Here is a 20,890-nt window from a genome sequence, read left to right on the forward strand (position 1 = left end):
TGCAATGTTTCTTCCTTGTCCATATTTTTTGTTGTGCTTACATTTTCCTGACCTATTAGGACTATTAAAATAAAGAAAAATGTTGCCACCAACAACTTATGCATCTTTTAAATATACATATATCCACATGTATCAATGATCATGCAACATTCTTTTGGCACATTTGTAAAGTGAAAAACAATGCATTTTAAGTTGCGGTTTATGTATTAAATATTTGCGAAAAAAGGCATGACTTTGTGCTGCATACCCCACTTTTGGTTTCCATCTAGCCAAGGGGGCATTGTTATAGACAGACATTAGTTTTAGATAGATTTATGTACTGCAATATTTTTAAAAAGTCACAAAAAAGTCACATTTGCATGCCACCAGGTGGCTTAAAATGGAAGCCCCAAATTTAAACCAATACATCAACACCTTCCAATAAAAAAATGCAACAAATTAAAAAAATGTCACAAAACCTACTCTACAAAAATGACACATGTCACGTAGGGTGCGTGGACCCACTGGGCCGTGCTGCCTTAGTGGTATGGCAGCTGGCCAACAGGATACAGGTCAAAGTCTATAGTTCGTATAGGTGTACCTGTGGTAGCTTCAGACAGTAGAAAGGCAGGCTTGGATGGAACTTTGGCAGCAGGTGGACACCAGGCGTGTTGTAACAGGACTGGCGTGGTACACAGCACGACTCCAACTCAATATGGCACTTGACCAGGATAGCACGGGATACAGGTTACAGGTAGCAGGAACGGGAAACACTGGGAACTGGAAGACACTTAGGAGACTATTTGCAGATACAAACTAGGGTAATGACAACAATGCTCAGGCAATGAAGGAAGGGGCTGGGCCCTTCTTATAGTGCAAGGTGATCATGGGCTAATTTGGCACTTTAACTCAGGTGCGCGCACTGGCCCTTTAAGAGCGGACACGAGCGTGCGCGCTCAAACCTACGGGACCCGGTCGAGTGAAGCGGAAGTGAGCGCTGGCGTCTCCTGAGGAGAATATGCGGGCCAGCGCTCACTGATACATGGCTGCGCCCGTCAGGAGGTGAGTAAATCTGACGGCCCGTGGCCATGGGCATTACAACACACACATAGGGAAAAAAAAGAATATTGTATTACATGGGGCCCATTCATAAGATCATGTAACATATGGTCATGCTGAATCCTTCAGAGCAAGAGCCTTTCTTAGTAGCAGCTCTCTGTTCTGGCACATAGAGTAGGGTCCCAAACAGGGGATCCTCCTCTATAATGTTCTTATGCTCTAATAGGACATATGCACAAGGGGTTTTTCTAATGGGAATACCCATTTGAGAGCAGCAGTAGCCCATTCTTAATTATTACTTTCCATTGTTTTCTTGGCTCCTTTATAACTAATTTGATCCATGATCTCTGGATAGTCATTGACTATTAAACCTGAAAGGAACAAACAAATGTGCGTTTTGGGCCTAGTCTATGCTTTTCCTAATTTGGAGGTCCCTGCAATAATAGAGCCAATAGTAGTAGATATCTTTTGTCCTAAGGGGAATAAAGAAAAAAAAGTTTATTAGCTTTGTTGAAGAAAAACACATGGATGAAGCAAATTAAAATAACCATGGTTAAAGAGGCTCTGTCACCAGATTTTGCAACCCCTATCTGCTATTGCAGCAGATAGGCGCTGCAATGTAGATTACAGTAACGTTTTTATTTTTAAAAAACGAGCATTTTTGGCCAAGTTATGACCATTTTTGTAATTATGCAAATGAGGCTTGCAAAAGTCCAAGTGGGTGTGTTTAAAAGTAAAAGTCCAAGTGGGCGTGTATTATGTGCGTACATCGGGGCGTTTTTAATACTTTTACTAGCTGGGCGCTGTGAAGAGAAGTAACATCCTCTTCTCTTCAGAACGCCCAGCTTCTGGCAGTGCAGATCTGTGACGTCACTCACAGGTCCTGCATCGTGACGGCCACATCGGCACCAGAGGCTACAGTTGATTCTGCAGCAGCATCAGCGTTTGCAGGTAAGATCGACTTACCTGCAAACGCTGATGCAGCTGCAGAATCAACTGTAGCCTCTGGTGCCGATGTGGCCGTCACGATGCAGGACCTGTGAGTGACGTCACAGATCTGCACTGTCAGAAGCTGGGCGTTCTGAAGAGAAGAGGATGTTACTTCTCTTCACAGCGCCCAGCTAGTAAAAGTATTAAAAACGCCCCGATGTACGCACATAATACACGCCCACTTGGACTTTTACTTTTAAACACACCTACTTGGACTTTTGCAAGCCTCATTTGCATAATTACAAAAATGGTCATAACTTGGCCAAAAATGCTCGTTTTTTAAAAATAAAAACGTTACTGTAATCTACATTGCAGCGCCTATCTGCTGCAATAGCAGATAGGGGTTGCAAAATCTGGTGACAGAGCCTCTTTAAAGAAATAAATAAACAATACTCATTTTATTTCAACAATGCAGAATTTGAAATACAGTTTCTATTATTGCTCTTAACATATGGGTTTTAGAACGAAGCTCAATTAGTAAAGAGCATTTTCTTGAATATAAGTATATACAGAATATAAACTAGATAGTAGATGTGAAATGTTAGGACCTTTGTAAACAATGATCCATCTGTCCAACTTGCTGATAATGTTGGATTTGGATGATAACATTCACAAATAGAAAATTGGGTTTAAAGGGGTTTTCCGGAACCAATTAACTCATTTCTATTTCACTGCACATATAAAAAATAATGTAATTTGTAATAGACTTACGTTTTGATTTCATCTTCTAACACCCGGTTATGTGCTGCATCTCCAGTAGCAAAATCCTTACTTCCTGCGCTACTCCGTCCATGATCTTTGAGTTCCGTTTTCCGGCTGGCTCAATGTATGGGTACGTCATTCCTGACCTCACAGTACACTGAGGGACATGGTGGACCGGATACTCCCTGTCTTCTGATAGTTTCCGGTCCGCTGCTTGGGGAGAGAAAATGATGCGCAGTCGCTGTGATAGCGCAGGAGTGGGCATTAGTGGTAAACACTGCTAATCTCTGAGCATGTGTGGTTTCTACACTATCAGTGTTTACCACGCATTCCCACTCCTGCGCTATCACAGCACCTGCGCAGAATTTTATCCCCTCTTGCAGAGGACCGGAAACTATCAGAAGAAATTATGTCAGTGATGTCAAGAGCAGAGCTGGAGTCCCAGTCAGAATGTGAGTAGCGCTCTGACAAGGATTCCAGCGCTGGGGTTAGGTGATTCCACAGAGTCCCGGAGCAGAGCCTATACTACGCTCTGCCCGGGACTCCGGCTCTTGGGAAGCCCCTGACATCAATGTCCATACATGGACAGTGATGTCAGGGGATTACACAGAGTCCCGGAGTAGAGCCGATACTAGCGCTCTGCCCGGGACTTTGGCTCTTGGTTAGCCCGGACATCACTGTCCATATATGGACAGTGATGTCAGGGGATTCCACAGAGTCCCGGAGCAGAGCCTATACTAGCGCTCTGCCCAGGACACCGGCACTGGGGAAACCCCTGACATCACTGTCCATATTAGCGCTCTGCTCGACTCCAACTCTGGGGAAATATACATTTTTGGGGTCAAATGAAGTTTTGCTTTTTAATTTAAAGTTTTTTATTGGATTTTTGAATACAGACATACAAAGAAAAATCAAAGCAAACAATATTATATCTCATATCAAACTCTTTGCCAAATAGACATGGAAGAACGAAAGAAAAATAATGTGTACATGACAATTGTCTGTGACATAGTGCCGCTATGAAAATGATCTATTAACATACCTTGGTAAAAAAGTGATCAGCGACCCAATAAGGGACTGCTAGCATTTGAACTAAACAAATACATGTCAATCCTCCAGCTCCGGAAGCTAGGCAGAAAGTAAATATTAGCAATGTAATATCAAGGAGACAAATAATAATCATCTATTGAGACATGAAGCAATAAGTCCGCAATAGTATATATTATCTATACTAGCATAAGCCTCAGCAAACAATCCAAACCACAACTCCCTTTAAACAAATTTCAGGAAGGCCTTTCAAGGATGCCTTAAGAAAGTCTTTCCTCGTGTGACAATCCCGATGGTAGGTCTCTTCAAATCTATATATTTCGTCTACTTTAGCTATCCAATGGTCTATAGAAGGAATGGTATCTGAGAGCCAGTTGAGAGAAATAAGTAAGCGGGCAGCGACCAATAACAACCTGAATAATGTAGAAGGGGTTGTCTGGGAAGAGGGGGAGGGAATAGAGTGCAAGGCCAATTTAGGGGATGTAGGGATGGAGCTCTTGTAAATGTCATTATAATGTTTAAAAATGTCATCCCACCATCACTCTATCGCTCTGCAGGACCACCATATATGAAAGAAAGTGCCCCTCTCCCCCTACATCTCCAGCAGACATCATAATGAGTAGGGGAACACATACTTGTTTTATGAGCCATTTTATACCATCGAGACATAATCTTGTAACTATTTTCTTGAATTTGAATGCATCTAGAGACTTTATGGGGCGTGGACAAGATCTTGGAAATCTCAACTTCAGAGAATTTTTTCCCCAGGTCACGGTCCCACAATCTGATAAAGTATGAGGATGAGAGGGGTCGGGCATGAACAGTTTTTTATATAACATAGAGATTGGCTTAAGTGGGGTTCGGGTTTGAGAATCAGACTCTCAAACCAATTGATGGATCTATGGAAGGAAGAGGACCTGCAGCACGACAGAACAGCAGTTTTTACATACACTATTAGAGGAAAATGGTCGTTGGGAATGTCTAATGTAGATAATAAAGTGGAGTGAGAAACTAAACATCCATTTTTATCTAGGAGTTAAGGAGATCGGGGAACTTTTCACTGTCTCAGATATGCTATCAAGTAAAGCTTTACGCGCTGCACCAATGATGTCTCTAAGCTGGATCAATGGAGAGGGCAAAGATTGCACATCAGGTCTGTCCGAGAATCTTTTCCATATAGAAAGCGTCGCTCTAGTCAAAGGGTTAAATGGGGCAGCAACACAACGATGGTCTGTATTGAACAAAATGAGAGTTCTGAGAGGGACATTGAACATACAATTTTCAATAAATACCCATAACTTGTGTCTTGGAGAACGTATCCACTCCAGAACTCGGGCAAGGTGGATAGCATGATAGCACAGTTCTGGATCAGGTAACCCAATGCCTCCATGTGATTTCTGTCGAGATATTATAGACCTTGAGATATGTGCTCTCTTCCCTCTCCAAATGAATTTAGAGAATAACCTATTGATATTTAAAAAAATATGATCTAGTTATAGGGAGAGGAAGACTGTAATAGGTAAGTGAGTTTTACATAAGACATGACCCGATTCTTCTTAGCGAACCAAGACAAATAGGGTAAGTGATGTTTATGAAGCATATCAAGGAAGATAACTAAAAGTGGAGTGAAATTAATGGCAAAATAGATCTTTGCAGTTATTACTCAATTTGATTCCCAGATATGTGATATGAGGTGATGACCAACTAAAGGCCGAGGCAGCGCTCTGCCCGGGACTTTGGCTCTTGGTTAGCCCGGACATCACTGTCCATATATGGACAGTGATGTCAGGGGATTCCACAGAGTCCCGGAGCAGAGCCTATACTAGCGCTCTGCCCAGGACACCGGCACTGGGGAAACCCCTGACATCACTGTCCATATTAGCGCTCTGCTCGACTCCAACTCTGGGGAAATATACATTTTTGGGGTCAAATGAAGTTTTGCTTTTTAATTTAAAGTTTTTTATTGGATTTTTGAATACAGACATACAAAGAAAAATCAAAGCAAACAATATTATATCTCATATCAAACTCTTTGCCAAATAGACATGGAAGAACGAAAGAAAAATAATGTGTACATGACAATTGTCTGTGACATAGTGCCGCTATGAAAATGATCTATTAACATACCTTGGTAAAAAAGTGATCAGCGACCCAATAAGGGACTGCTAGCATTTGAACTAAACAAATACATGTCAATCCTCCAGCTCCGGAAGCTAGGCAGAAAGTAAATATTAGCAATGTAATATCAAGGAGACAAATAATAATCATCTATTGAGACATGAAGCAATAAGTCCGCAATAGTATATATTATCTATACTAGCATAAGCCTCAGCAAACAATCCAAACCACAACTCCCTTTAAACAAATTTCAGGAAGGCCTTTCAAGGATGCCTTAAGAAAGTCTTTCCTCGTGTGACAATCCCGATGGTAGGTCTCTTCAAATCTATATATTTCGTCTACTTTAGCTATCCAATGGTCTATAGAAGGAATGGTATCTGAGAGCCAGTTGAGAGAAATAAGTAAGCGGGCAGCGACCAATAACAACCTGAATAATGTAGAAGGGGTTGTCTGGGAAGAGAGGGAGGGAATAGAGTGCAAGGCCAATTTAGGGGATGTAGGGATGGAGCTCTTGTAAATGTCATTATAATGTTTAAAAATGTCATCCCACCATCACTCTATCGCTCTGCAGGACCACCATATATGAAAGAAAGTGCCCCTCTCCCCCTACATCTCCAGCAGACATCATAATGAGTAGGGGAACACATACTTGTTTTATGAGCCATTTTATACCATCGAGACATAATCTTGTAACTATTTTCTTGAATTTGAATGCATCTAGAGACTTTATGGGGCGTGGACAAGATCTTGGAAATCTCAACTTCAGAGAATTTTTTCCCCAGGTCACGGTCCCACAATCTGATAAAGTATGAGGATGAGAGGGGTCGGGCATGAACAGTTTTTTATATAACATAGAGATTGGCTTAAGTGGGGTTCGGGTTTGAGAATCAGACTCTCAAACCAATTGATGGATCTATGGAAGGAAGAGGACCTGCAGCACGACAGAACAGCAGTTTTTACATACACTATTAGAGGAAAATGGTCGTTGGGAATGTCTAATGTAGATAATAAAGTGGAGTGAGAAACTAAACATCCATTTTTATCTAGGAGTTAAGGAGATCGGGGAACTTTTCACTGTCTCAGATATGCTATCAAGTAAAGCTTTACGCGCTGCACCAATGATGTCTCTAAGCTGGATCAATGGAGAGGGCAAAGATTGCACATCAGGTCTGTCCGAGAATCTTTTCCATATAGAAAGCGTCGCTCTAGTCAAAGGGTTAAATGGGGCAGCAACACAACGATGGTCTGTATTGAACAAAATGAGAGTTCTGAGAGGGACATTGAACATACAATTTTCAATAAATACCCATAACTTGTGTCTTGGAGAACGTATCCACTCCAGAACTCGGGCAAGGTGGATAGCATGATAGCACAGTTCTGGATCAGGTAACCCAATGCCTCCATGTGATTTCTGTCGAGATATTATAGACCTTGAGATATGTGCTCTCTTCCCTCTCCAAATGAATTTAGAGAATAACCTATTGATATTTAAAAAAATATGATCTAGTTATAGGGAGAGGAAGACTGTAATAGGTAAGTGAGTTTTACATAAGACATGACCCGATTCTTCTTAGCGAACCAAGACAAATAGGGTAAGTGATGTTTATGAAGCATATCAAGGAAGATAACTAAAAGTGGAGTGAAATTAATGGCAAAATAGATCTTTGCAGTTATTACTCAATTTGATTCCCAGATATGTGATATGAGGTGATGACCAACTAAAGGCCGAGGCAGCGGAAAGTAGAGATTTGCGTTCAGGTGTTAAGGCCACATCTAATGCTTGGGATTTACTAGCATTAATCTTAAAATTAGATATAAAACCAAATGAGTCTATCAGGCCTTGTTTTTTGGCTAGTGCGGTTTCAGGGTTTGTAATAATCAAAAAGAGGTCATCAGCATAGGCTGCCAATTTGTGCTCCATTCCTCCAATATGGAAGCCTTTAATATCAGGGTTTTGATGTAGCGATTGCATAAGAGTCTTCATAACCATTACAGATAAAAGGGGTGATAGAGGGCAACATTGCCGAGTGCCGTTACAAATCCGAAAGGGAGCCGATAAGATCCTGTGCACTCCTATGGAAGCCGAAGGGGACGCATACATAGGGAGAACAGCATTAATAAAAGGGGTAGGGAGGCGAAAGGACAACACGGTCTGCTTCATAAAATTCCAACTAATTCGATCAAAGGCCTTCTCAGCGTCTGTGCTGAAAAGAACCATCGGTATGTTATATTTTTAGGAGTGATGTAAAATATTGAATATCCTAGTGGAGTTGTTGTTTCCTTCTCTTTGCATTACGAAGCCTACTTGGTCAGGAGAGATAATATCTGGGAGAACCAAATTCAAGCGTGTCGCCAGCATTTTTGCTATCAACTTAAGATCTATATTAAGCAATGAGATAGGTCTAAAATTGATGCACACCGTGTGATCCTTACCCTCTTTTGGATTAAGGGAGATAAAGGCTCAGGACTTATCTTCTGACAGAGGTGAACCTTGGGTGGCAAGATTAGCAATAGTTAGGAGGCGGGGAAGGAGAATATCTCCGAAAATAGAATAATAATCAATTGAAAGGCCCAGACATTTTCCAAAAGGGGAATGTTTAACAGTTATCTCCAGCTCTGCAATAGTAAACGGTTTGACTAAATCCTCACTCTGTGAATCACAAATGACCGGGAGAGAGAGAGACCAGGTCCTCCAGACAAGCCGGGGAAAGTGAGGATTCTAGATTATAGAGGTTATGATAAAACTCCCAAAACTGACTGTCTATGTTATCAGTATTAGAAGTGAACTTGTCATCTGAGGCCTTCAACATGTGAACATAATTGCTAGCCTGTCTCTGTTTAATTCTCTTGGGGAGAAATGTTGAGGCTTTGTTGCCATGTGCATAAAAGTTGTGTTGGGAATGAAGATAATATCTAGCTGAAGATTCATTCAGTATGTTCTTAAGCTGAGTTCTAAGGTCACACAGCTCAGCAAAGCGTTGAGAAGCCAGACATTTTTTGTGTAACGTTTCTAGCTTTTGAATCCGAGTTATAAGGGAAGTGGTAAGTCTATCTCTCTCTTTCTTCCTATAAGAGCAAATACTGATAAATTGACCCCTAATAAACGCTTTGTGAGCGTCCCAGATCACATGAGGTGAAGTATCCGGGTGTTCATTGATCTCAAAGTATTCCTTGAGCTTAGCTTTGATAGAGTCTTTAACCACGTCTATTCTTACAATCGAATCGTTAAGGCTCCACCTTGGAGATCTGGCAGTCAAATTAGCAAGTAGCAGACTGAGGTAGATAGGTGCATGATCTGAGTGAGATTCGATAGCCGTATCTGAACAGAGCTGGAGATGGGATTTAGATGCAAAAAAGTAATCCAACCTCTGGTAAGAGGTATGTACTGAGGAATAAAAGGTATAATCCACTTTGGAAGGGTTTAGACCAGGGGTCTCAAGCACGCGGCCTGCGGGCCACATGCGGCCCCTGGGGCAGTCATCTGCGGCCCGCGGGACACAGAGCCACTAGTACAGGCTCTGCTCCGGGACTCTGTGGAATTCCCTGAAATCGCTTTCCATAAATAGACAGTGTTGTAAGGGTCTTCCCAAGAGCGGAGTCCTGAGCAGAGCGCTAGTACAGGCTGTGCTCAAGGACTCTGTGGAATTCCCTGACATCGCTGTCCATATATGGACAGTGTTGTCAGGGTCGTCCCCAGAGTGGATTCCCGGGCAGAGCCCTAGTATAGGCTCTGCTCCGGAACTCTTTGGAATTCCCTGACATCACAGTCCACATATGGACAGCAATGTCTGGGACTTCCCCAGAGCCAGAGTCACGTGCAGAGCGCTAGTATAGGCTCTGTTCTGGGACTCTGTGGAATCCCCTGATATCACTGTCCACATATGGACAGCGATGTCTGGGGCTTCCCCAGAGCTGGAGTCCCGGGCAGAGCGCTAGTATAGGCTCTGCTCTGGGGCTCTGGGGAATCCCCTGATATCACTGTCCACATATGGACAGCGATGTCTGGGGCTTCCCCAGAGCTGGAGTCCCGGGCAGAGCGCTAGTATAGGCTCTGCTCTGGGACTCTGGGGAAGCCTCTGACATCGCTGTCCATACATCGACAGTGATGTCAGGGGCTTCCCCAGAGCAGGAGTCCCAGTGATGTCAGGAGCACAGCTGGAGTCCCAGGAAGAGCCTACTAGCGCTTTGCCCGGGACTCCAGCTCTGGGGTTGCTCCTGACATCCATGTCCATATATGGACAGTGATGTCAGGAGCAGAGCTGGCATCCCAGGTAGAGTGCTAGAAGTAGCTCTGCTACGGGACCCCAGCTCTGGGAAACCCCCTGACATCACTGTCCATATATGGATACTGATGTCAGTGGCTTCCCCAGAGTTCCGACTAGTGCTTTGCTCCGGGACACCAGCTCTGGGGTTGCCCCTGATATCACATTCCCATACAGGAGGATCCCCTGATGTCACAGTGTATGGACAGTGACGTCAGGGGCTCCAACAGCAGAGGAATCCCCAGCCAAAGCATCGGCAACACTCTGGCTGTGGATTCCACTCCTAGAGGGAGCCCCAATGGAGCTATCTACTTGGGGTTTGTGTGGCAATATCTGCAGAGGGAACTGTGGCAGCATCTGCAGAGGGCACTGTTGCAGCATTTGCAGAGGGCACTGTGACAGCATCTGCAGAGGGCGATGTGGCAGCATCTGCAGAGGGCAATGCGGCAACATCTGTGGAGGGCACTTTGGCAGCATCTAAGGAGGGCACTGTGGCAGCATCTACGGAGGGCACTGCGGCAGCATCTACGGAGGGCAATGTGGTAGCATCTACAGAGGGCACTGTGGTAGCACCTACAGGGGGCACTGTGGTAGCATCTACAGAGGGCACTATGGCAGCATCTACAGAGTGTACTGTGGCAGCATCTACAGAGGGCATTGTGGCAGAATCTACAGAGGGCACTGTGGCAGCATCTACAGAGGGCACTGTGGCAGCATCTACAGAGGGCACTGTGGCATTATGTACAAGTGGGTGTGTAGCAGTATCTACAGAGGACACTGTAGGATTATCTAGGGGTGTGTTGCAATATCTACAGAGGGCACTGTGGCATTATCTACAGAGGGCACTGTGGCATTATCTACAGAGGGCACTGTGGCATTATCTACAGAGGGCACTGTGGCATTATCTACAGAGGGCACTGTGGCACTATCTAAAAAGGGGCTGCCCAATCTTGACATGTGTGTCTGCCAAACGCTGCCAACTGAGCCCCCGGACTGCATTTAGCGACACTTAAACTGGAAAACTGGATTGTTGAAATAAGCACGAGGAGAAATCTCTCAAATTTTAAACCTAGCTGTATTATTGTAGTAATGTAGTATTATTATTATTATTATTATAATAATATAGTGTTATAGTAGTTTACTTGATTAACAATAATTTTGTATTGTATTAAATTTTAAAGTAATGCGGCCCGTCCACTTTCCATTTTTTCTATATGCGGCACACTTACCCGGCCGAGTTTGAGACCCCTGCTCTATATCATTAATAAATAAGTTGAATAATAGTGGTCCCAGCACGGAACCCTGGTGTACACCACTTATAACCGGGGACCATTCAGAGTAGGAATCATTGACCACAACTCTTTGGATATGGTCTTTGAGCCAATTCTCAATTCAATTACTAACTATACTTTCTAAACCTATAGTCCTTAATTAACCGTTAGACGTCTATGTGGGACAGTGTGAAATGCCTTTGCAAAGTCCAAAAACACTATATCCACAGCAGCCCCTCTGTCTAGGCTTCTGCTCACCACTTCATAAAAACAAATCAGGTGGGTTTGACAACTTCTGTCCTTAGTAAAACCGTGCTCGCTGTCACTTATAATACTATATTTTGTTACATAATCCTGTATATAGTCCCTCAATAGCTCCTAAAACATTTTCCCCACGATGAATGTAAAGCTTACTGGTCAATAATTACCCGGGGAAGACCTAGAGCCAATTTTGGAAATAGGCACCACATTTGCCCTGCACCAGTCACTAGAGAATCTCTGAATATGACGAAGAGGGGGACAGAAATAACTGAACTAAGCTCTTTAAGAACTCTAGGGTGTAACCCATCTGGTCCGGAGGCCTTGTATACATTTATTTTATTTTATTTAGCTTGGACCATATCTACATTCAGCCAATTCAGTATATCAACTGATTCATTAACAGCACTCGCACTGGCTACATCAGCTGCTCTTTCTTCCGTTCTATAATACAGAGCTAAATAACCCATTTATTAACTCTGCCTTGTCTTGATCCCCTGTGACCAACTCCCCATTACCACTATTTAGGGGTCGTACATGCTCAGACCTTGGCTGTTGTGCATTTATATACTTGAAGAATTTTTAGGGATTTGTTTTACTATCTTTGGCCACCTGCCTTTCATTTTGTATTTTTGCTGATTTTATTACTTTTTACAGATTTTATTAAGCTCTTTATAATTTACAAAAGCTACAGCTGTACCCTCAGATTTGTATTTTTCAAATGCCCTTTTTTTCGTCATGTATTGCCCTTTTTACAGAAGGTGTAAGCCATGTGGGGTTTAATTTTAGTCATTTATACTTGTTACCTATAGGAATCAACTTTGTACTATGATTTTAAAATCTCCCATTTATCATTTGTACCAATGTTTGACATTAATTCTTCTCAGTCTATATCTTGAATTTCAGCCCTCATCCTGGGGAAATTGGCCTTTTTAAAGTTAAGTGTTTTGCCCTAACAGCCTGTGTTTGTTTTTTACAGTATAGGTAAAACTTTACTATATTGTGATCACTGTTATCAAGGGATTCACCTCTAGTCGGGTCTTCCACAAACTGGCCCATAAAATTTTCCTGCAATAGGTTGAGGACATTTCTCCTCTTTGTAGTTGAAGCCGAACGATGACCCTATTCAGTGTCAGAAATGTGATTATTTGACATTATTTGGGCATTTTTATTTTCATTGCTGTTTTGTAACAAAAGGATCGTCTTATCCTGTTGTGTAGTCCTATCCCCACAGTCTGTTTCTCCCCCCACCAATATAGTCTGACCCCTCTCTAACCTAACTACCCCTTTATTTTCTACATTGACCTACCTCCTCAGCCTATAGTAAAAAAAAAAAAAAAATTAAAAGTAAAAAAAACAAAAACCTTTTGCCATTTTCCCCCTAGAGCATAGTAAAAAAATGAATAAATAAACATAATTGGTATCGCCGCATCCGTAAAAGTCTGAACCATTACAATATATCATTATTTAAACTGCACGGTGTATGCCGTAAAAAAAAATGTAAATGCCAGAATCGCTATTTTTTGGTCACCTCATCTCCAACAAAAAATGAAATAAAAAGTGATTAAAACATTGCATGTACCCTAAAATGGAATCATTAAGAACTACAGCTTATCCTGCAAAAAATAAGCCCTCATACTGCTAAATCCACAGAAAAATAAAAAAGTTATGGCTCTCAGAATTTGACAACACCGAATAAATTAAATTTTTTACGCTTAGGTTTTTTCTTGTAAAAGTAGTAAAATATAGAAAAAGCTATATATAATTGGTATCGCCGTAATTGTATTGACTCACAGAATAAAGTTAACATGTTGTTTTAATTGCACAGTGAATTCCGTAAAAACTAACTGCAAAAAACAATGGAGGAATCGCTGTTTTTTTTTCATTTTCTAACCCACAAAAATTTTTTTTCCTGTTTCCTAGTACATTATATGGCACAATAAATTGTGCTACGAAAAACTACAGTTCATCCCGTATATATCAAGCCTTCATAGGACTATATTGACGGAAACATAAAAAAGTTATGGCTTTTGGAATGTGGGGAGGAAAAAACAAAAATGAAAATCTGAAAAAAGGCTGCGGCGGGAAGGGGTTAAAGAGTCAGTACCGTGTTAAAGTTACTATTAAATATAATTGATAAACCCCTTTCAGGAGAGGAAACTCTTCTATCAAAAGCTCTCTTTAAATGTAAATATACACAAATTAACTAAATAACCAAAACAAACATATAGTAATGACCTAAATCTCATTCCAACAATTGCAGTACTGTTGCATAAAACTGGTACACAATGGAAAATCCCCATAAGAAGTGTTGAAGAACAAGATAAAATTCTAAAATGCACAAAAATTCTAAGAAATCTGACAAACCTAACAAGAGACTGACTTTTAACAGCACTCAAGAGGTCAGAACAAGAATTAATCCAATGTTGCCAAAATTAAAGTCCAAGGTACATTAGCTTCTAACTGGTCAGAAAGCATGGACGAAGACATAAAAGCCCTACCAACCACTAATTGCATCAAGAACCCTATTCAAAGAAATTTTTCAATCAGAAAAAGATCTCGAAAATTATATTAAACAAATTTCCTCAAAAGTGCAGCCACTAGAAGATTTGTGTTCACAGATTGTCAAACATTTGGCAACAGTATCTGAAATTGTTCTTACAAAGCATAAAGGAAACTACAGTATATGCTGAAAACATAGCCGGACAACTTACAAAATAAGTCAAGGAGAAACAGTCTGAGTATTAGAGGACTTTCTAAGTCTGCCATAGACAATGCCCTTATTCCAATATTATCCCAAATTTTCAAGTAACTCATAAGCCAAGATGAATCAATTGCCCCAGTAAAAGAAAGAGCTCATATGGTCTTCAGACCCAAATAAGTTTACAAAGATAAACTAAGGGACATACTCTGTTGCTAGTTCAGCTTTAAAATGACAGACTAAATAGATAATAGTACGATTTACATCTAGCAGGATATTTTAAAGCTAGCACTTGAGCTGAAAAAACAACTACAACCTCTTACCAGAGATTTAGGAGAGAAGAGCATCAACTATAAATGGCTATTTCCTTGTGAGCTAGTAATTTTTGCAACAAGAAAAACCTTAATAATTCATACACCTAAAGACTTTACCCGAACTCTGGCCAAGCTGGATTTAACTAGGCATGGTCCATAGATTGCTTCATGACACTACCACCTTTTAGAAAAAAACTCTACGGACCTATTTTTGTCTCAGCTACGTCTTCTCACTGAGGCGAAAGCTAACAATCTCATCTCACAAGATGAATTCAAACAGATGCATAACCCTATTCCTACTCTTGCAATGTCCTATGCTCTACCCAAAGTCCATAAGGCCTCTCACCCTTTGCCTGGCAGGCCTATAGTTAAAGGAAACGATAATCTTACACAAGGGATTGGTACCTATGTTGATCAAATCCTTTTCCCTTTTGTCACTACTTTACCATCTTTTTTACGTGAGACTAAAGACACTGTCACCAGGATCCATGAAATTAATGTCACAGCTATTACGCTTATAGCTAGTATTGGTGTAGAATCTCTGTACACCAACATACAGCATAAACTCAGCCTAGTGGCTGTACAACACTTCCTCAGCACTAGGGGCACTCAGTTTCAGCCACACAACACATTTGTTGTTGCTCTTTTGTAATTTCTTTTGACACATAATTATTTTGTATTTAATGGTAAATTGTAGCATCAATTAAAAGGAATGGCTATGAACACTCTCTGTGCACCCACTTATTCAAATTTATTTTTAGGATGACGTTTTTTCAGAGGATTTACTTTTTTCACAGTCACATTTTGTTTTGGGTAGTTATATTGACGACATTCTAATTTTATGGGATGAGATAAGACTTTATTTTTTGATTTCTTGACTATTCTTAACAATAACACTATTGGCATGAAATTCACGAAATTGAAATTAATTTTCTTGATCTTAAAATCTCTTTGGATCCTGATGGCAGTGTGCATACCGATATTTACCGTAAACCCACTGCCAGAAATGTTTTGTTTTACGTTGGAACAGTTTCCATCCTCTAGCTTTAACTAAAGGAATCCGAATAAGACAGTACCTACGAGCTTAAACAAACTGCTCGAGTGATTTTGTGTTTCAAAAAGAATGTGACGATTTATACAGGAAATTTAGAGCTCGTGGCAAACCCAAAAATAGTCTACATATAGCGAGGGGCAGAGCCTGACCGCTGATTGAGATGGACGCATAAGCCTGTAGCTCCGTCTCACTTGTGCAAAGAGCAACTCCAACTATAGCTTTGCGAACACAGGCATGGTCAAAAACAGCTTTCAAAAGGTGGGGACCCTCCTGACACCCCCAGTGCCCAAAGAAGTCAAGCAAGCATGCGGAAATTCTTCAATAAATGGCAAGCACAATCTCCTGCCCGTTCACTCAAGATGGCGAAGGGCACGCAAGCTGCAGTGGACACACGGCGGATGAATCAGAACAGGACAGTCTTGCGGAAGGTGAACACAGTGAGTCTAATATTGCCCTGATAGCTAAAGTTTTTCTAAGGAAGACTCTAATGCAAGCTATGGGACCAGTAATGTCTGAACCGACCGATATAAAGACTCCAATACTCCATATAGTAGATCGTGTTAAAGCGCTTGACACCACGTTTACAGGCTTCACCTCCTTCTCTGAGACGCTTACACCTCACATAGCCCAACAAAAAGAGCACATGTTAGGGATCTGCCAGGTACTTCATCTAGCTATACTCCTGGGATTAATCAATCCACACCTGAGGCCAGACCTGTTCGACTGACACCATCTCCCACCAACCAGGGTGGCAGGCTCAGGAGTGGGAGAGCCTATCGCGGCCTGGTCTGTCGGAGTTAGCTCCGCCCCCTGCCCTTTATTACCTGCCCTGTGCTCTCCCTCAGTGCTTGTAATTCTTTTGGATTCCTGGCCCCACTGCTGCTTGCTCCAGCCTGCTTCTGCCGTGCTTCTGCCTTGCTGCAGTTTCTTGACCTGCTTTGCTTTGCCCCTGGCTTGCTTCTGTCTCCGTGCCCGCTCGGGTGTACTCACTTCGTCCTGGTCCTGACTGTTCGTTCGCCGCCCCGTTTCCTCGTGGCGTTCCGTGGCTACTGCCCCTTCCCTTGCGTGTTCCCTGTTTGTCTTCCTGTGCACTTAGCCAGCGTAGGGACCGCCGCCCAGTTGTACCTCGTCGCCTAGGGCGGGTCGTTGCAAGTAGGCAGGGACAGGGCGGTGGGTAGATTAGGGCTCACTTTCCCTTCACCTCCTTCCTCCCATTACATAATTACAAGCCCTTACCTAGTCTACCATTTCTCCTACGCTGACGCTATCATGGACCCCCTTGAGACCCTGACCCAGCAGATGCAGGGCCTCTCCCTACAGGTCCAGGCCCTGGCCCAAAGGGTCAATCAGGGTGACGCTGCTTTAGTAGTACCCCTCACCTCACCTCTAGAACCCGACCTCAAGCTACCTGACCGGTTTTCAGGGGACCGCAAGACGTTTCTCTCCTTCCGGGAGAGTTGCAGACTGTATTTCCGCCTAAAGCCCCACTCCTCAGGTTCCGAGAACCAGCGGGTGGGTATCATCATATCCCGACTCCAGGAAGGGCCCCAAGAGTGGGCCTTCTCCTTGGCTCCTGACGCCCCTGAACTTTCCTCTGTTGATCGTTTTTTCTCTGCCCTCGGACTCATTTACGACGAGACTGACAGGACTGCTTTAGCCGAGAGTCAGCTGGTGACCTTACGTCAGGGTAGGAGACCGGTTGAGGAATACTGTTCTGATTTTAGGAAGTGGTGCGTAGCTTCTCAGTGGAACGACCCGGCCCTAAGGTGCCAGTTTAGGTTAGGATTATGTGACGCCCTGAAGGATCTGCTGGTTAGCTACCCCTCGCCTGACTCCCTTGACCAGCTTATGGCCCTAGCAGTACGACTTGACCGACGTCTCAGGGAACGTCAGCTAGAACGCTTCAGTGTGCTCCCCTCTGACTTTTCTGCGATCCCCCCCGAGGTCCCGTCTCCTCGCCCATCCACGGAGGACTCGGAGGTACCTATGCAACTCGGGGCCTCCATGTCCCCTCGACAACGTAGGGAGTTTCGCAGAATGAATGGGCTCTGCTTCTACTGTGGGGACGACAAGCATCTACTGAACACCTGTCCCAGGCGCAAGAATAAGAAGCCGGAAAACTTCCGCGCCTAAGTGATCATCGGGGAGGTCACTTGGGCGCACAGGTATTTCCCGTTAATGTGAAACGCAATAAAATTTTGCTTCCCTTTCAGGTCTCGTTTGCTGGCCGGTCTGCCACGGGCAGTGCTTTCGTGGATTCTGGCTCATCTGCTAATATCATGTCTGTGGAATTTGCTATGTCTCTAAAGATGCCTTGTATTGATTTACCTTATCCTATCCCTGTAGTAGGAATCGACTCAACCCCCCTTGCTAATGGTTATTTTACTCAGCATACTCCTGTTTTTGAACTCCTGGTTGGCTCCATGCATTTGGAGCAGTGCTCTGTACTGGTGATGCAGGGATTATCGTCTGATCTGGTTTTAGGCCTTCCCTGGTTGCAGCTGCATAATCCCACATTTGATTGGAATACTGGGGATCTCACCAAATGGGGTAATGAATGTCTTATGTCATGTCTTTCTGTTAACTCTATTTCTCCCCGGGAGGAGGTAAACACGCTTCCTGAGTTTGTTCAGGACTTCGCCGATGTGTTTTCTAAGGAGGCCTCCGAGGTGTTGCCCCCCCATAGAGATTACGATTGCGCTATCGATTTGGTGCCTGGTGCCAAGCTTCCTAAGGGTAGGATATTTAATCTTTCATGTCCTGAGCGTGAAGCGATGAGGGTGTATATCCAAGAATGCCTGGCCAAGGGTTTCATTCGCCCCTCGACTTCTCCTGTAGGTGCTGGCTTCTTCTTCGTGGGGAAGAAGGATGGTGGTCTTAGGCCGTGCATTGATTATCGTAACCTGAATAAGGTCACCGTAAGGAACCAGTACCCACTTCCTTTGATTCCGGATCTTTTTAATCAGGTTCAGGGAGCCCAATGGTTTTCTAAGTTCGATCTACGGGGGGCATATAACCTTATCCGCATCAAAGAGGGGGATGAGTGGAAAACTGCGTTCAACACACCCGAGGGTCATTTCGAATACCTGGTCATGCCCTTTGGGTTGTGTAATGCCCCTGCTGTCTTCCAGAATTTTATTAATGAAATCCTGAGAGAGTACCTGGGTAATTTTCTTGTTGTGTACCTTGATGACATACTGGTGTTTTCCAAGGACTGGTCCTCCCACGTGGAGCATGTCAGGAAGGTGCTCCAGGTCCTTCGGGAGAATAATCTGTTTGCTAAGACTGAAAAATGTGTCTTTGGGGTACAGGAGATACCATTTTTAGGGCAAATCCTCACTCCTCATGAATTCCGCATGGACCCTGCCAAGGTTCAAGCTGTGGCGGAATGGGTCCAACCTGCCTCCCTTAAGGCGTTACAGTGTTTTTTAGGGTTCGCCAACTATTACAGGAGATTTATTGCCAACTTCTCGGTCGTCGCTAAGCCTCTTACGGACCTTACCCGCAAGGGTGCCGATGTCCTCCATTGGCCCCCTGAGGCCGTCCAGGCCTTTGAGACTCTCAAGAAGTGCTTTATCTCGGCCCCCGTGCTGATTCAGCCCAACCAAGAGGAGCCATTTATTGTGGAGGTTGACGCTTCCGAGGTGGGAGTGGGGGCCGTCTTGTCCCAGGGTACCAGCTCCCTCACCCATCTCCGCCCCTGTGCTTACTTCTCTAGGAAGTTTTCGCCCACGGAGAGTAACTATGATATTGGCAACCGCGAACTTCTAGCCATTAAATGGGCTTTTGAGGAGTGGCGGCACTTCCTGGAGGGGGCCAGACACCAGGTAACGGTCCTTACGGATCACAAGAATCTGGTTTTCCTAGAATCGGCCCGGAGGCTTAATCCTAGACAAGCTCGGTGGGCACTATTCTTTACCAGATTTAATTTCTTGGTTACCTATAGGGCTGGGTCCAAGAATATTAAGGCTGACGCTCTGTCACGTAGTTTCATGGCCAATCCTCCTTCCGAGAAGGATCCTGCTTGTATTTTACCCCCTGGTATAATCGTCTCTGCCACGGATTCTGATTTAGCTTCTGATATCGCGGCTGATCAGGGTGCAGCTCCCGGGAACGTCCCTGGGGACAAACTGTTTGTTCCCCTGCAATACCGGCTGAGGGTACTCAGGGAAAACCATGACTCCGCTCTGTCTGGTCATCCTGGCATCTTGGGCACCAAACACCTCATTACCAGAAACTATTGGTGGCCTGGGTTGCCTAAAGATGTTAGGGCTTACGTCGCCGCTTGTGAGGTTTGCGCTAGGTCCAAAACCCCTAGGTCCCGACCTGCGGGCCTACTACGTTCCTTGCCCATTCCCCAGAGACCTTGGACCCATATCTCCATGGATTTTATCACCGATTTGCCTCCATCTCAGGGCAAGTCGGTGGTGTGGGTGGTAGTCGACCGCTTCAGCAAGATGTGCCACTTTGTGCCCCTTAAGAAGCTACCTAACGCCAAGACGTTAGCTTCTTTGTTTGTGAAACACATCCTGCGTCTCCATGGGGCCCCAGTCAATATCGTTTCTGACAGAGGGGTACAATTTGTTTCCTTATTTTGGAGAGCTTTTTGTAAAAAGTTGGAGATTGATCTGTCCTTCTCCTCCGCCTTCCATCCCGAAACTAATGGCCAAACGGAAAGGACCAACCAATCCCTGGAACAATATTTAAGGTGTTTCATCTCTGACTGTCAATTCGATTGGGTCTCATTCCTTCCCCTTGCTGAATTTTCCCTGAATAACCGGGTCAGTAACTCGTCAGGGGTCTCCCCGTTTTTCTGTAATTTCGGGTTTAACCCAAGGTTCTCCTCCGTCTCCCCTGGTTGTTCCAATAATCCTGAGGTAGAGGAGGTTCATCGGGAACTGTGCACTGTCTGGGCCCAGGTTCAGAAGAACCTAGAGGCGTCCCAGAGCGCACAAAAGATTCAGGCGGATAGTAGACGTTCTGCTAACCCCCGGTTTGTCGTCGGGGATCTGGTCTGGTTGTCGTCCAGGAACTTGCGCCTTAAGGTTCCGTCCAGGAAGTTTGCTCCCCGATTTATTGGACCTTATAAGATCATTGAAGTCCTCAACCCTGTATCCTTCCGTCTGGAGCTCCCC

The sequence above is a fragment of the Rhinoderma darwinii genome, chromosome 1 (assembly GCF_050947455.1).
Source record: "Rhinoderma darwinii isolate aRhiDar2 chromosome 1, aRhiDar2.hap1, whole genome shotgun sequence".
In the NCBI taxonomy this organism is placed as follows: domain Eukaryota; kingdom Metazoa; phylum Chordata; class Amphibia; order Anura; family Rhinodermatidae; genus Rhinoderma; species Rhinoderma darwinii.